At 39.9% G+C, this 15381-nt stretch overlaps 1 protein-coding gene across 28 annotated transcripts in view; it reads right to left on the bottom strand.

Moving 5' to 3' along the window:
* Window positions 1-15381, bottom strand: part of COMMD9 (COMM domain containing 9) — a 1186740-nt gene that overhangs the window by 272645 nt on the left and 898714 nt on the right. The window lies entirely within an intron of this gene.

The following is a 15381-nucleotide window of genomic DNA, read 5'->3' as shown; positions in this document are numbered from 1 at the left end:
GGGCCCTTCTTGGAGGCTCTTACCAGCCTTTCTCTTACTTGGCCTCTCCCTTCCATCTCTCCTTATAACCTACTTCTCTAGCTCAAGAAATATTGATCACATGCGGGAATAAGATGACTTACCTCTTGGTCTAAATTTATTATTTATGGAATACACTAAATTCAGAAGGCCCAGGTTAAGGCAAATCAACCTTTTTTGGGGGAACTTCTTCTTTTCTGTGTAATGAGTGTCAACAGACTAATTAGAAGATGCTATAAAGATTTGTGGACAAGTTTTTATGTGGACATAGTATTCATTTCTCTGGGATAAATGGTCAGAAGCGCAATTCCTTGGTTTTATGTTAGTTGCATGTTTGGTGTTTTCTAATTCAATAGACATTAAAAAAGAGTTTCAAAGGTACAGAGAAATTGAGAAGATAGTATAGAGAATTCTCATATACACCCTAGCTGGTTTCCTCTATTAACATTTATATTCTCATGGAACATTTTCCAGAATTCATGAACCAGTAAACTTCCTTTAACCATTTTTTTAGGGTAGGTACAATTGGCTGAATAATGGCCCTCAGAGATATCAGTGCCTAATTCCTGGGACGTATAAATGTGGCAGAGACTGCAGATGTGATCAAGTTAAAGATTTTAAGTTAAGGAGGTTGTCCTGGATCATCCAGATGGACCCCAAATACAATCCTAAGTGTTCTTATCAGAGAAGAAGGGGGATTATTAACATAGAAGGGTCGACTAGGAGACCACTGAGGCAGAGACTGGACGATGTGGCCACTCTGATAGAACACAAAGAAAGCAGCTCTGGGGGCTGGAGGTAAGGAACAAATTCCACCATAGAACCTTTTAAAATTGAAAGGGTACCAGAGGAATCTAAGAATTTCTCTCTAGTCTATTACCCTTTCTGAAGACAGCCAGTGTTAATAGGTCCTTCTGCATCTTTCCAGAGATATCTGATGCATATATAAGCAAAAATATGTTTTTATATTTTCTCTCTCTTTTCACCCAAATGATGTCATGTACATTGTTTTGTATCCTGCTTTTTCCCACTAACAACAGCTCTTGAAGACCGTTCCATTTAAGTAGTTTTCTTTTTCTTTTTAATGGTTGAAATGGTCTGGCTCTGTGTCCTTACCCAAATCTTATCTAGAATTGTAATCCTCATGTGTCGAGGGAGGGACCCTGTGGGAGGTGACTGGATCATGGCGGGGGTTCCCCCATGCTGTTCTCATGATTGTGAATGAGTTTTCACGAGATCTGATGGCTTAAAAGTGTGTGGTGGATCCCCCCTCGCTCTCTCTTTTCTGCAACCATGCTTCCCCTTTGCCTTCTGCCATGATTGTAAGTTTCCTGAGGCCTCTTCAGACATGTGGAACTGTGAGTCAATTAAACATCTTCTCTTTGTAAATTACCCAGTCTCAGGTAGTTCTTTATAGCAGTGTGAGAGTGGACTAATACAATGGTTGCATTACATTCCGTTGAAAAGATAGATTAGAATTTATCCAGTGACAACTTTAGCTGTTCTCAATATTTTTTTATTACAAACAAAACTTCAATAAATATTTTTTTACACATATCTTTTTTTGCATTAAAATATATCTGAATATTCTTGGGATAAATTAAACAGATGTCGAATTTGTAGATCAAACAGTGAGCACATGAATCGAATTGTGTCCCCTCAAAATTCCCATGTTAAAACTCTAACCTCCAGTGTGTCTGCATTTAAAGATAGGATCTATGAAGAGGGAAGTAAGATTAAGGGAGGTCATAATGGTGGGTTGAATTCAATGTGACTGGTGTCTTTGTAAGAAGAGAAAGAGACACCAAAAAGTGAGTCATAGAGAAAAGACCATATGAGGGCACAGCAAGATAGTCATCAGCAAGCCAAGGAGAGAGGTCTCACCAGAAACCAATTCTCCTGACACCTCGACCTCCAGAACTGTGAGAAAATAAATTTCTGTTATTTAAGCCACCCAGACTGTGATATTTTGTCACAAAAGCCCTAGAAGACAAACATAGTGCATATGTAATTTTGACAATTATTGCCAAATTGCTGTCCATGCAAGTTGGATCACTTTGTACTTTTTCCAGCTTCTGTTCTTCTATTGGCAGACATTTAGGCTATTTTCAACAGATTGTAACAAACCATGCTGCAATTAACATTATAAACTTTAAAAAAACAAGTTTTTTTTGTGTCTTAGAGACTCTGGTACGTATGTCTTTGTTCTCATTGGTTTCAAAGAACGTATGCCTTAATTTCATTATTTGTCCAGTAGTCATTCAGGAGCAGGTTGTTCAGTTTCCATGTAGCTGTGCAGTTTTGAGTGAGTTTCTTAATCCTGAGTTCTAATTTGATTGCACTGCGGTCTGAGAGACTATTTGTTATGATTTCTGTTCTTTTGCATTCGCTGAGGAGTGTTTTACTACCAATTATGTGGTGAATTTTGGGGTGGAGAGTTCTGTAGATGTCTATTAGGTCCACTTGGTCCAGATGTCTATTAGGTCCAGAGCTGAGTTCAAATCGTGAATATCCTTGTTAATTTTCTGTCTTGTTGATGTGTCTAATACTGACAGTGGGGTGTTAAAGTCTCCCACTATTATTGTCTGGGAGTCTAAGCCTCTTTGTAGGTATCCAAGAACTTGCTTAAGAATCTAGGTGCTCCTGTATTGGGTGCATATATATTTTGGATAGTTAGCTCTTCTTGTTGCATTGATGTCTTTACCATTGTGTAATGCTCTGCTTTGTATTTTTTTTTTTTTATCATTGTTGGTTTAAAGTCTGTTTCATTAGAGACTAGGATTGGAACCCCTGCTTTCTTTTTGCTTTCCATTTGCTTGGTAAATCTTCCTCCATTCCTTTATTTTAAGACTATGTGTGTTTTTGCACATGAGATGGGTCTCCAGAATACAGCACACGGATGGATCTTTACTCTTTATCCAATTTGCCAGTCTGTGTCTTTGAATTGGGGTATTTAGCCTGTTTATATTTAAGGTTAATATTGTTATGTGTGAATTTGATCCTGTCATTATGATGCTAACTTGTTATTTTGCCCGTTTGTTGATGCAGTTTCTTCATAGTGTCAATGGACTTTGGTATGTTTTTGCAGTGGCTGGTACTGGTTTTTCCTTTCCATATATAGTGCTTCAATCAGAAACTCTTGTAAGGCAGGCCTGGTGGTGACAAAATCTCTCAGCATTTGCTTGTCTGTAAAGGATTTTATTTCTCCTTCTCTTATGAAACTTAGTTTGGCTGGATATGAAATTCTGGGTTGAAAATTCTTTTCTTTAAGAATGTTGAATATTGGCCCCCACTCTCTTTGGGCTTGTAGGGTTTCTGCAGAGAGATCTGCTCTTAGTCTGATGGCTTTCCCTTTGTGGGTAATCCGACCTTTATCTCTGGCTGCCCTTAACATTTTTTCCTTCATTTCAACCTTGATGAATCTGATGATTATGTGTCTTGGGGTTGCTCTTCTTGAGGAGTATCTTTGTGGTGACCTCGGTAGTTCCTGAATTTGAATGTTGGCCTGTTGTGCTAGTTTGGAGCTAAAGCAGTGTTTAGAGGGAAATTTATAACACTAAATGCCTACAGGAGAAAGCGGGAAAGATCTAAAATCAACATCCTAGCATCACAATAAAAAGAACTAGAGAAGCAAGAACAAACAAATTCAAAAGTTAGAAGACAAGAAATAACTAAGATCAGAGCAGAACTGAAGGAGATAGAAACATGCAAAACTTTTCAAAAAAATCAATGAATCCAGGAGCTGTTTTTTTGAAAAGATCAACTAAATACATAGACCACTAGCCAGACTAATGAAGAAGAAAAGAGAGAAGAATCAAATAGACACAATAAAAAATGATAAAGGAGATACCACCACTGATCCCACAGAAATACAAACTACCATCAGAGAATATTAAAACCACCTCTACGCAAGTGAACTAGAAAATCTAGAAGAAATGGATAAATTCCTGGACACATACACCCTCCCAAGACTAAGCCAGGAAGAAGTCGAATCTCTTATAGACCAACAACAGGTTCTGAAATTGAGGCAATAATTAATATCCTATCAACCAGAAAAAGTCCAGGACCAGACGGATTCACAGCAGAATTCTACCAGAGGTACATAGAGAAGCTGGTACCATTCCTTCTGAAACTATTCCAATCAATAGAAAAAGAGGGAATCCTCCCTAATTCATTTTATGAAGCAAGAATCATCCTGATACCAAATCCTGGCACAGACACAACAAAAAAAGAGAATTTTCAACCAATATCCCTGATGAACATCAATGCAAAAATCCTCAATAAAATACCGGCAAACGGAATCCGGCAGCACATCAAAAAGCTTATCCACCATGATCAAGTGGACTTCATTCCTGGGATGCGAGGCTGGTTCAACATAGGCAAATCAATAAATGTAATCCACCATATAAACAGAACCAACGACAAAAACCACATGATTATCTCAACAGATGCAGAAAAGGCCTTTGACAAAATTCAACAGCCCTTCATGCTAAAAATTCTCAGTAAGTTCAGTATTGATGGGATGTATCTCAAAATAATAAGATCTATTTATGACAAACCCACAACCAGTATCATAATAAATGGGCAAAAACTGGAAGCATTCCCACTGAAAACTGGCACAAGACAGGGATGCCCTCTCTCACCACTCCTCTTCAACATAGTGTTGGAAGTTCTGGCCAGGGCAATCAAGCAGGAGAAAGAAATAAAGGATATTCAATTAGGAAAAGAGGAGGTCAAATTTTCCCTGTTTGCAGATGACATGATTGTATATTTAGAAAACCTCATCATCTCAGCTCAAAATCTCCTTAAGCTGATAAGCGATTTCAGCAAAGTCTCAGGATACAAAATCAATGTGCAAAAATCACAAGCACTCTTATACACCAATAACAGACAGAGAGCCAAATCATGAATGAACTCCCATTCACAATTGCTTCAAAGAGAATAAAATACCTAGGAATCCAACTTACAAGGGATGTGAAGGACCTTTTCAAGGAGAACTGCAAACCACTGCTCAACGAAATAAAAGAGGACACAAACAAATGGAAGAACATACCATGCTCATGGATAGGAAGAATCAGTATTGTGAAAATGGCCATACTGCCCAAGGTAATTTATAGATTCAAAGCCATCCCCATTAAGCTACCAATGACTTTCTTCACAGAACTGGAAAAAACTACTTTAAAGTTCATACGGAACTGAAAAAGAGCCTGCATTGCCAGGACAATCCTAAGCCAAAAGAACAAAGCTGGAGGCATCATGCTACCTGACTTGAAACTATACTACAAGGCTACAGTAACCAAAACAGCATGGTACTGGTACCCAAATAGAGATATAGACCAATGGAACAGAACAGAGCCCTCAGAAATGATACCACACATCTACAACCAGGTTTTTGATAAATCTGACAAAAACAAGAAATGGGGAAAGGATTCCCTATTTAATAAATGGTGTTGGAAAAACTGGCTAGCGGTATGCAGAAAACTGAAACTGGACCCCTTCCTTACATCTTTTACAAAAATTAACTCGAGATGGATTAAAGACTTAAAGGTAAGACCTATAACCATAAAAACCCTAGAAGAAAACCTAGGCAATACCATTCAGGATATAGGTATGAGCAAAGGCTTCAGACTAACACACCAAAAGCAATGGCAACAACAGCCAAAATTGACAAACAGGATCTAATTAAACTAGAGAGCTTCTGCACAGCAAAAGAAACTATCATCAGAGTGAACAGGCAACCTACAGAATGGGAGAAAATTTTTGCAACCTATCCATCTGACACAGGGCTAATATCCAGAATCTACAAAGAACTCAAACAAATCTACAAGAAAAATACAAACAACCTATCAAAAAGTGGGCAAAGGATATGAACAGACACTTCTTAAAAGAATACATTTATGCAGCCAACAGACATATAAAAAAAAAGCGCATCATCACTGGTCATTAGAGAAATGCAAATCAAATCCACAATTAGATACCATCTCACACCAGTTAGAATGGGAATCATTAAAAAGTCAGGAAACAACAGATGCTGAAGAGGATGTTGAGAAATAGGAATGCTTTTACACAGTTTTGGGAGTGTAAATTGGTTCAACCATTGTGGAAGACAATGTGGCAGTTCCTCAAGGATCTAGAACCAGAAATACCATTTGACCCAGCAGTCTCATTACTGAGTATATGCCCAAAGGATTTATAAATCATGCTACTACAAAGACACATGCACACATATGTTTATTGCAGCACTGTTCACAATAGCGAAGACTTGGAAAGAACCCAAAAGCCCATCAATGATAGACTGGATAAAGAAAATGTGGCACATATACACCATGGAATACTATGCAGCCATAAAAAAGGATGAGTTCATGTCATTTGCAGAGACAAAGCTGGAAACCATCATTCTCAGCAATGAACAGAGGAACAGCAAACTGAGCACTGCATGTTCTCACTCATAAGTGGGAGCTGAACAATGAGAACACATGGACACAGGGAGGGGAACATCATGCATGGGGCCTGCTGGGGGTTGGGGAGCTGGGGAGCTGGGGAGGGATAGCATTAGGAGAAATACCTAATGTAGATGATGGCTTGATGGGTGCAGCAAACCACCATGGCAAGTGTATACCTATGTAACAAACTTGCATGTCCTGCACATGTATCCTAGAACTTAAAAGTATAATAATAATAAAAAAAAGTTTTTGGTTTTCCAGTTAAGAATTGTGTACCAAATCAAAAGATGGTCAGATACTTGCTTTAATCAGAAATCCAAATTTGACCTACCCTAAGAGAAAAAAAGAGACTTATTTAGAACATCAAAGAGGCTCTAAAATTCCAAACATACCATGGATTGAACTGAACTTTTCCTTATGAGATGACCCCACATTTTTAGAAAGGCATAGTTTCAAGGGATCATTCACAATGGCAGAAGAAAAGATCTTCATATATATTAGTTAGGACTTAAGGTTTTGATGGTTAGATGACCCAAATACAACTTAGGTTAAATAGGAAATGGAATTGCTTGGCTTTTATTATGAGAAGCATGTGAAGTTGGAGTTTATTTCAGGCATAGCTGTGTCCAAGAGTTTAAATGATGTCATCAGTCTTTTCTCGGTGCCTTTTTGCTGAATTTCTCATTAAGATCATAAATTGTTTTTCTGTATTGTCTATCTGTATTTGCTTGAATCTTGCTGAGTTTTCTTATACTCATTATTTTGAATTCCTTTTCAGGCATTTCATAGAGTTGCTTCTTTAGGGTCTGTTATAGGAGAACTCCTTTGGAGGTGTTATATTTCCCTGCTTTTTCATGTTTCTTGTGTTCCTTTGTTAGCATCTGTGAATCTGCTGGAGCAGTTGCCTCTTCCAATTTTATGGACTAGCTTTTGTAGAGAAAGACTTTTTCCTGTGAGTCTGTCCTATAGTGTTGATTGGGTAAAGTGGTTTGGATTTGGTTCTGAGTGGCTGCAGTAGTGTAGTATCCATGTGATTTCTTTGACTGTAATCAATATCAGTGGTGTTTGTAGAGACAGTGATGTGGCTTTGCTGGGGTTGGGGAATGACAGGTGGACTGGTTCTCAGGCCTTGGTAGGGCATGTGTTGGGCATAGCAGCTCTGCAGTTCTTCAGTACAGTATTGCCAGTGGTGGCAAGCATTGGGTGATCAGTCCTTGGGCAATGGGGGTATGCACGGCAGTGCCCCTGGTCTTGGGGGAAGTTTATTTCCTATTCTAGACCACCTGTTTCTTGGGGTGCATGTCACTGTGTGGGCTTAGGTGCAAGGTTTACAGCTGAACCACTGAATCAAGATAGAGTCTTGAACCCTGGCTTTGAAGTCTTTTGCCTGATCGTGGTGGAATGACGGCAGAGCTCCAGGTAGGTGGAGATGCCAGGACACTGGCTTCCAAAACAGGATTCACTTTATTGGTGGCTCTGTTCTCAGCATGATGCAGTTCCATAGCAGCTTGGTTCCTGAGGAGTGGAGAACCCAGCATGATTTCCTACTGTGGAGCAATGGAGCTGTGTAAACTCCAGGTAGCTTTTGTATACTGGGCTTAGGGACTGTGAGGGTCTTTTGTAGCTAGGATTTCAGGCATCTGCAGTGGAAATGAGGACTGCTAGGGATCTCCTGATTACCTTTCCCCCTTTTCCCCACTATAGGGAATCCCTCTTGGCGCTGAGCTGATCTTGGCTGGGTGCTTCATTTCCTTCTTTATACTGCCATCTTGAGTCTCCATGATTCAGAGGGCTTCATCACTTCCTTACTGAATTCCAGTGTTCTGCCTTAGACACTCAAAGTGTAGTTATTTGTTTGTTGTTTTGGTCCTTCTTTGTGGAGGAGGTGAGCTTTGACACTTCTAGGCAGCCATCTTGTTGACAACATCTCCCATGTGCCTTCCTGAGGCACAATTATACTGTCTTCCTCCTGCCTTACTCACGTATTTATGGTGTTGCCCAATGGCTGGATTAAACTGGAAGCTGGAGGTTGAGGGCCTTCTGGTGATGCAGTCCAAATGGCTCATCTACTTGGAGCACAATGTGGGGCTGAGGGAGGAAAAGATGGATTTTCTTGGGGCTTCTTTACACCTTCCTTACCACACTGTACAAGGTGCCTGGTTCTCCAGGCCTTGTAGGCAGACGGGTGAGCATGGTCTCCTACAGCTTCCTTTTCCCCAGAATTCCACAGAGGGAACTGAGGATGATCTGGGAGGTCTTTGGATGAGCTACTCTTCAGCCTTTGATTCCAATCTCATCACTCTTGATTCACAATCTCATTAGCTCTTTCTGCCCTACCAATTACTCCAGGTTTGTTCATTCATTTTTTGTGTGTATGTTAATACGGCTGGATCACAGAGTGCAGAGATATTTGGCTAAACATTATTCCTGAGTGTGTCTGTTAGTGTTTTTCTGAATGATATTAGCATTTGAACTGGTTGACTGAGTAAAGCAGATTGCTCTCCCCTATAAGGCAGGCATCATGCAATTCATGGAAGAACCAAATAGAACAAAAAGGAGGAGGAAGAGTGAATTCTTTTCCTCTTTCTACCTGATGGAAATTTTTTTCCTCTTTCTACCTTGCTGGATCTGGGACATTATTATTTTCCTGGCCTTGGGCTAAGACTTGAACCATTGGTGCTCCTGGTCCTCAGACTTTTGGATTGGTACTGAAACTATAACACTGACTTTCCCCTCTAGCTTGTGGATGGCAGAGTGTGATAGCCTCCATAATTGTGTGAGCCAATTCCTCATCTCTCTCTATTTTACTGGCTCTGTTTTTCTGAAGACTCCGACTATAAAGCAGTGCCTAATGTGTCTAAAGTAATATTTTAAGCAGAGAGAATAGCCAATGTCAGCATATCTGGACATTTTGAGGATCAGCAAGGAGGCTACTGTGGCTGCGGGTAAGTGGGAAAAGAGATGGAAAAGGAAGGGAAAGTCATGTTCCCTGTTGACCCTTGAGAGGCCTTTCACTTTTATTCTAACCATGATGGGGAACCATAGGAGGGTTTTGATTAGAGAAGTAAAGTGATTTGACTTATAGTTTTAACAAGATTAGAATTTATTGACTGATTGGGCATGAGGATTTAGAGGAAGAGATAAATGAAAGATAATTCTAAGAGTTTGCCTTGAAATGTAGAGTTGCCATTAAGCAAGCTGGGAAAGACTGTAAGAGAAGTGGGTTTTTGAGGAGGATTGTGAGTTTTCAAGATAACATTGTATTTAACAGTGTGCGAAGCACCTCAAATATTTTAACTCACTTAATTCTGCCAAGAACATTACCAGCTTCATATTATTATCCTCATCTTCAAATGAGAAAATGGAGTCAGAGAGGTTAAGAAATGTGCCCCAAATCACACAAGTTGCAAGAGATGGGGCCAGAATTTAAACCAATGTTATGGCACTCCAATGCCTGGGTTTTTAACCAGTACCCCACACCACAGCTCAACATTAGATTTATAATAATGGTCATGATAATCATACTTGCTCGTTAAGAATGAAGCCCAATGAGTATCTTCCAATTTGACCTCTTCTTCTTCCTCCTTGGGTGGGTGGATGAAGGAAATGCCCAAGATGAGAGACTTGATCCCCACTCTGCTAATTGGCTTGGGCTACCATAACACAATACCATGGACTGGGTAGCTTAAACAACAACAAAAGTATATTTTCACAGTATGGAGGATTGAAGTAGAAGATCAAAGTTTGATCTATTGATTTATACCAGTGGTTTTCCTGGTTCTCCAGCTTGAAGGTATCAGATTGTGGGACATCTCAATCTCCATAATTGTGTGATCCAATTTCCATAAAGCAGGTGTGATTTCTTGGGAGGCTTCTGTCCTTGACTTGCAGACAGCTGCCTTCTTACTGTGTCTTCACCTGGTCATTCCTTTGTACACACACACTTCTGGTGTCTCTGTGTGTATGTCCAAATTTCCTTTTCTCATAAGGATACCAGTAAGATTGGATTACAACCCACTCTAATGACCCCATCTTAATCACCCCTTTTAAAGCTTGTGATGGTTAATCTTATGTGTAAACTTGACTGGGCGAAGGGATACCCATAGAGCTACTAAAATGATTCTGGGTATGTCTGTGTTCATATTTCTGGAAGAGATTAGCATTTAAGTCAGTAGACTGAGTAAAGAAGATCCACCCTCACCAATGTGGATGGGCATCACCTAATGTGATTAAGGCCCAGATAGAACAAAAAAGTGGAGGAAGGACTAATTTGCGCTGTCTGAGCTGGGACGTCCATCTTCTCCTGTCCTCAGACATCCATGCTTCTGGCTCTTAGGACCTTGGGCTTGGACTGAATTACATTACTGGTTTTCCTGGGTCTCCAGCTTGAAGACAGCAGATTGCCGGACTTCTCGAACTCCAAAATTGTGTAAGCCAATTCCTGTAAAAATCTCTCTCTCTCTCTTTCTCATAGTTCTGTTCTTCTGGAGAATCCTAACTAGTACAAGGCCCTATCTCCAGATACAGTCACATGCTGAAGTACTAGGGGTTAGGGCTTTAATATATAAATTTTGAGATGAAACAGTTCCACCTCTAACACCTGCCTTCAGGTCAACAGACAGCAACCACAAATTATTGTAACTATATACCATATTATTATTCTTATTATCAAGATAGATAGCTTTTATGGAGACAGGGGGTTATGAACCTAGGTGGCCAAAAGGTCACTGCACCTAGAATTGACTCCTGGTATCTTACACACAGTCTCTACATGACAGTATGGCCCATGAGCAACAGAGGAGTTACAAAGAGGCTTCGGAGGCCTGAGGACTATTCACATTGTCTTGCCATGTTGCTGAGAACATTTTTTTTTTCCTGATAATACACATGACACATGCTAATGAAGGACAATCATAGGTTTTTATGTTGGTGATTGGATCACTTTTTGGAGAGGTCACTGGAGAGATTGGAAAGGTGGAGGGAGGACTGAGAATAATAAAGGCAAATCCCTTTTGATAGCAGCATAAAGGACTGCAAATCTCAACCACAGCACAGCTCAACTAGTCTCCTCTTATTTGCTACATAGCAAAGTTACTTTTTGAAACTGATTTATAGACAAGAATCACTAGAATTCAGCTGGGTCTTTACAAAAATTTATTTAATTATTTTATATTTAATTCAGATGGGTCTTTAAATTTATGTAACGACTCCTGTTAGCCATTCTCACATGTGGAAAGGAAGACTTTTTTTCTATAATGATAATGGCAAAGTGGGATTTTTTGGAAATGCATTCTTTGAGTGAAAAGAATGTTCCAAGAAAAATGTATAACAAGACAAACATTTAAATCACATGGTAAATCAGAAACTATTTTTTTTGAGAAACATAGTCAATTTAAAAGCAGATTTTGTGTAAAAATAATCAGAAAACGATGCTCCTTTTCTCTCTCTCTCCAGAAGCACTAACTGTTCAACTTATGAAATAAGACATGGTCCTCACGTCTTCTCTTGTTTGAGGAATAGGGAGAAGGTATTTATAACATGTTTTCTGGGACTGGTCAGGATTAGCAAGACAATGAGAATGGAGTTCTATGTTGTCTCTTGACCTTTATGGAAGACTGGAGTTAATGAAGTGTGGGGTCTTGTGCAAGTAACTTTGACCTTTTAAGCTTTTGGCTCTGTTTCCCAGTCTATAGGAATTGTGGGGGATTTCTACAAAGGTAAGTGATGGTGAAAGTGGGGGTAGGGAGAATAGAGGTTGGGATAAGGGGAAGAGGGAAGAGAAGAGAAACAAACACATAATTCATTCTTAACCTGTTCATGGATTCAACAACTTCTGAGACTTTTCCTCATGGCTTTTTCTGGTAGTCAAGAATATGGTCTTTTCTTTGCCCACAGGGTGGCACTAGCTGCTTAGAAAACAGCATAGCTACAATCAGAAAGCCCGCAGAAGCACTCCTGAAAGCATGGAGAGTGAGCTGCAGTTGATGTTTAGAGCAATTAATAACGCATTAGAAATTTTACTAACAGGGGTAATTCACATTGAGTTAATTAGAAAACAATTTTAAGACAGAGAAAGGGGGAGAAATGAGTGTGTAGAGATGCTCTCTCTCCACCACCAGTGCAGGGTGGTGAGTTTGCATGCTCACCCAGGGCTCTGATCTAGCTACGACCTGTTAAGGTTCTGCTCCATTGCCAGCTTGAGTTTCTTTACCATCTAAGATACATCTTGGGCAGGTTAGGGAGGGATGTTCCCTTTTCAGTGTAGTGGAAAGAACGTTGTCCTGGGAGCTGGGAGATCAGATTTGTAATGCTATTTCTGCTACTAATTCCCTTCTGTGACATTGAACAGGAACACTTTGCCCTTCAGGAATAAATAAAACACATACATTGGGACAAGTAACCTCTAAGTTCCCTTCTAGTTCTGGCTTTCAAATTGGTGATGATAGAAGACAAGAGTTTCGCTAGTTAGAGATGTATAGATACATGCTTATGTATGTAATCTCAATGTCCGTAAACAGCATCTGCTGAATTATGATAAGAGCTCAAAATGCAGCGTTCACACACTCAGACCATGGCTGCAGGAGTAGATTTTGATTGTTATCAGCAATTGGAACTCATTGCTGTCTGGGAAGAAATTGAATTTGAAAAGGTTACTTAAAAGGGCCTTTGGGAGCCAAGGGGAGTAAGTGTAGGCAACCTGCTAAGGGGGATTGGGGCTTGGATGGAGAGGCAGGTGAAAGCAGGGATGCAGGGAGCACATTGCCTGGAGGAGCAGGGCCAGTGAAGGGCCTGTCGGCACTTCCAGGACTAACAACAGCTAATCACTAGTCTGGGAGGTCTGTACTCAAGGCTGGAACTTGGCACCAAATTGTCCAGGCTCTAGTTCACCCTTTTCATTCTTTGTCTGTTGCAACAATTGGCCAATACATGTCGGCTGTGTTTTATTTTTAATTTGCTTAGAACAACATGCATCCTAGGCAGCTCTGACTTTGCTATTTTGTGATGCAAGTCAAGGTTTTCTTGTCACGTGGAAAAGATTTGAAATAAAGACAGTGAATAAAATGTTAGTGTCCAGGCAGGGGGACAATGGGGCATCGTTTAACTTGTTTTTTTCCAGGTGATCCAAGGGAGGTCTCACTTCTCAGCAGGAGACAAGTGCCTTGATTTCAACATGGATGGGAGAAATTGGGAGAAACATGGAAATACTGGTGATGTATACAAATCCAGACTTTTATCAAACAAAGCATTTAGAAAACTGTATCTTCATATGCACCCAATATTTTGTTATGTCTCATTTAAAATTCATTGAGTACTTTATTTGTAAATATTGTGATTTTTCCTAATTATAAAAGTATATATAGCTGATGAAAAATTCAGCAATACAGTATGTTAAATATGATTTTTAAAAAGAGAGAAAGAGAGAGAGAGAAAGCTCCTCCATTATCTGGTCTGAACCTCACACCCCCACCGTTCTTTGATGAGTCCATTTGACCAGCTTACTTTTTCAAGAAAAATCGAAAAGGATTCCATCTGTACATTTTTCAGCTCAGAGAAATTTTCTAACTCTGGTTTGGAGGTTATGGGCAACCTACCAACTCTGTTCACTTTAGACTCTTGATTCTAAACCAAGGAAAGTCCAAAACAAACCGGTGCATTTTGTCACCTTAGTTTCACGTAACTTCCCAGTGAACCTACAGAACTGAAGCCTGATCCTTGAACTTGGTGCTTTGTTCTAATACTGTGAGATATTATTGTTTTGCTCTTTCCTTCAGGGGAAGCATGAACATCTGACCTTTTCTTTTTCTTTCTTTAAGTCCATTGGAGATGCAAGATTTTAAGGAGCAGGAGGATGGGTGGGAAGGACACCCTCTTGCATGTAAGTCATGTTATGACTCCTCTCTACTTGACCTCATTGTATAAGGAGGGCCCAGGGCCACAAAGCTTGCTTCTTGATGGTTCTGTTGAACATGAACACTGTCTTCAGGAAATTCTTAGCTCTCAGCTGCCTTTTCTCGCCATGTTGCCTTAAATATGACCCTCAGGTAAGGCTGCATATCCTTAGGGAAAAACACACTGAAGCACCTAGAAGCCACAGACCAGTTTCCCCTCTCCCCCAATGTTACTGCAGTGGCTTCTGCCTTGTCTTTAGTGAGCAGAAGCTGTGGCCCCAGGTCTGTTGTGTGGTTAGACAGGTCCAGATGCAAAAGAGTGGGAGATGTAAGAAGAGCGTCTAATGAGGGCAGCACAGACCAGTGAAATCCTTGCACCTGCCTCCTTGACAGTTTTTTTCTGAGAATCAGACAAGCAAGGAATCTCTCACTTATTAGCTGAACACAGAAAGACTTTGAGGATAAAGCTGGTCTGAGAATTATAAAGGGGTTTTGAAACAGACAGAGGTGTGTATATACCTATTCATTCTTGAGTTTTCCTTAGACTATTACTACAAAGTGGCTTTCATTATTCTCCTTTCATGGCATAATGGAGTGATTAAGAACATGAGCTTTGGAATTCCACCTCACCTTCACTAAGTAGTGGCTGTGTGACCATGGGCAAGTCACTCCATTGCTCTGAACTTTTGTCACTTCTTTTTAGAGATAATACTATCAAATGCGTAAGATTGTTGTGAAAATTAAATGACACATAAAACACTTAGAAGCCTGGCCCATTGCTCTCAGTAATGGGGACTAATATTATTAATCTTAGGTTGCGGGTGATGAGATTGAGGTTCATAAAGTCTAAGCAATGAATCAAAGGCCTAAGTCAAGATTTAAATCCAGGTCTGTTGACTTCCATACTCGAGTAATGTTCAAACTTAGAGTAGTTGCAAGGAGCATCAACCTTCCTCAGCAAGATTTGACCAGGTTGAAAGGTTCTGAGATTGTTTGGATACCATTTCAAGATAATAATAAAAAAACCCCAT

This window comes from Macaca thibetana, chromosome 14 (assembly GCF_024542745.1).
Source record: "Macaca thibetana thibetana isolate TM-01 chromosome 14, ASM2454274v1, whole genome shotgun sequence".
NCBI lineage: Eukaryota > Metazoa > Chordata > Mammalia > Primates > Cercopithecidae > Macaca > Macaca thibetana.
This window is presented reverse-complemented; position numbering and strand designations above follow the sequence as displayed.